Here is a 2985-nt window from a genome sequence, read left to right on the forward strand (position 1 = left end):
ATAAAGTTTCTAAGTTGGAAAATATTTCCAAATTAAATTCAAATATTTTCAAAAACCCTTTTCATTTATTTAAATGGAAGAAGTCATGTCATCTTCTCTCTAAGGTTTTGTATTTGAAAAGAATTTGAATTCACGAAGATCATAAATGCAAAATGAAAGTTTGGGAAAGTCCTTTTATTCCCTCTCATTTAATTTTCAAAAAGTTTCGAATTTCACACAATCAATCATAACTATCTATTTAATACAACAGTCCAAAATTTAGAATTTTGGGATGTTACATAGCTACTGCCTTTCCTTAACAAATTTAGTGAATTATTCTATCTACTTTTACCATGCAATCTTCTGCTATAGTGTAACGCCCCGTATGTAACCTGCTATATTTGTATTCCAACTCTTGCCATTTCCGGCACTAAGTTATGAGATTTCCTCGTTGTTGGGGTTTTGTCTTCGTGTGTCTTTGTCTTTGTCTTGCATCTTATATCATGTCATCATGTGCATCGCATTTGCATACGTGTTCGTCTCATGCATCCGAGCATTTTCCCCGTTGTTCGTTTTGCATTCTGGCGCTCCTATTTCCTCTGGTGTCCCTTTCTACATCTTTTCGTGTGCGGGTGTTAAACGTTCTTAGATTGGACCGAGACTTGCCAAGCGGCCTTGGTTTACTACCGGTAGACCGCCTGTCATGTTTCGTCCCATTTGGACTTTGTTTGATACTCCAACGGCTAACTGAGGAACCGAAAAGGCCTCATGTGTGTGGCAGCCCAACACCTCTCCAAAGTGGCCCAAAACCCACCTAAACCCCCTCCATCATCTAGGTCGTTCGATCACGATCGCGTGGCCGCAAACTGTGCTCAATTTGGAGCCTCCTAGCTCCCTCTACCTATAAATATAGGCCCCCCTCCGAAATTTTCGAATCCCTAACCCTAGCCCCGCTCCCTCTCCGCCGCCGGACAAAAATCGTCGGGCCGGACGTGTCCGCCCCACCGCCTCATCCTATCCCGCGCCTCCACCGCCGCCAGCCAGCTCAGCCCGCGTGGGGCCCTCTGGGCCCAAAGCCGCCGCCGAACGGGCTCGCCCGCCCGCGGTCGCCCGGCGCCCGGGTCCCCGCCGCCGCCTTCATCCCGCGCCGGCCGGCGACCTCGCCGCCCGCCGCCCGGCCGGCCACGCCTCTCGTTGTGTACTTCATTTCATTCCATTGCACCATGTTCATTTGAGTTCATCTTGATGCCCTAAATGTTGTTGCAAGAGTGCTATGCAATGTTAGTTTCAGATTCTTATCAGAGATTGGACATTTGTCATTTTTGCCATGTTTAATGAGTGCCTCCTATGAACTTGAGCCCTACATGTGTTTTGAAGTATGCCATGCCATCTTTACAGGGGTGTATGCCATGTATTTTTTGTCATCATTATGGTGACTAGCACAAGCATGCAAAGTAGCTCTCGTAATGTTGCTGATTTCAGGGACTTAGAAATCTTCTAAATCTTTTCCCTGATAATATTTTTATGCCATGTATTCTTATTGCTATAGAGTGATCCATGCCTCTTTTGAGCATGATCAGTAAGGATGATTTTGAGATAATGTTATGCTCTATCCATCCATGTCTTTGTTTGCAATTATGGAGCAACCTAGCATGACTCAATCAAGCCCTACTTTTGCTATAAAATGTTCCTGGCAGATTGTTTACATGTTAAGCAATTTTGCCAAGGTTGTTGTAGTTGATCCGTGCATGCTATGAGGTTGTTCTTGCCATGTTTAGCTTCTATGCCATGTCTACTTGCTAGGTGTATGCTTAGTTTGTCATGTAATGCCTTGTGGTGAGTGCATCGAGCTCACAAACATGCCTACGTGAATCTATTTTGCCATGTTCCAGTTTTCTACTAAGTCTGAACCTGTTAACGAAAGTTGCTATGTTCACCTGGTTGCCATTGTATTTTTTGATCCCTTTTGGCTTATGGCTAGTAAGGGACTTTTGTTGTATGCTTTGAGTAGCTTCATCCTATGCCTAGCTTTGCCATGATATGTTCATGTAGCATGTTGTTATCTTGCTCTAAACATTGCTTCCTGATGTTAAAATCCTGACATGTTATTTTCACTAAGTCTGAAACCTGATATCTTTTGCACTTTTGACATGCTTCTTTGAACCTGCTATTGAGTGAATTAGCCGTAGCTCAGTGTTCATCTTTTGTCAAGCATCTTGAGTGGATCACTGCCATGTGATTTGTTGCTATGTTAGAGTGCAGTAGCTTGTTGTTCTTGATGCATTTAGATGGCCTCGTGCTGTTAATCGCAGATCGGTGCCATATTTGTTTTGCTTGTCATTTGCAAACCGTGCATCCAATTCCGGTGATCTTTGTATCGATTTTGACCGAAATCAACTCATCTTTCCAGTGGCACTCTTGGTTTTCCAAGTTGAGGCCTGGTTCAACCTTTCCTTTCCGAAGTATGCATATGCATCGCATATCACATCCCGCATATCATGCCATGTTTTGCATCATGTTGCTTGCGCATTGCACCGTGGTTGATTGTGTCTCCCTTTGCTTGTGTTCTTGCTTGGGTAGAGCCGGGAGACGAGGACGTGATCGAGGAACCAGTTGAGTACGCTTACGAGGATCAAGCTAACGTCAACTCGGAGAACTTTGCAGGCAAGATGACCATACCCTCGAAATCACTTCTATCTTTGCTTGCTAGATGCTCGCTCTATTGCTTGCCTATGCTATGATACCTACCACATGCTCTACCATGTTCCCCCATATTGCCATGTCGAGCCTCTAACCCACCTTGTCCTAGCAAACCGTTGTTTGGCTATGTTACCGCTTTGCTCAGCCCCTCTTATAGCGTTGCTAGTTGCAGGTGCAGATTGGAGTTTGTTCCTTGTTGGAATATGTTTATTGTTGGCATATCATTATTATATCTTGTCTACTTTAATGAATCTATATACTTGGTAAAGGGTGGAAGGCTCGGCCTTATGCCTGGTGTTTTGTTCC

The sequence above is a fragment of the Triticum aestivum genome, chromosome 6A, assembly GCF_018294505.1.
Source record: "Triticum aestivum cultivar Chinese Spring chromosome 6A, IWGSC CS RefSeq v2.1, whole genome shotgun sequence".
In the NCBI taxonomy this organism is placed as follows: Eukaryota; Viridiplantae; Streptophyta; class Magnoliopsida; order Poales; family Poaceae; genus Triticum; species Triticum aestivum.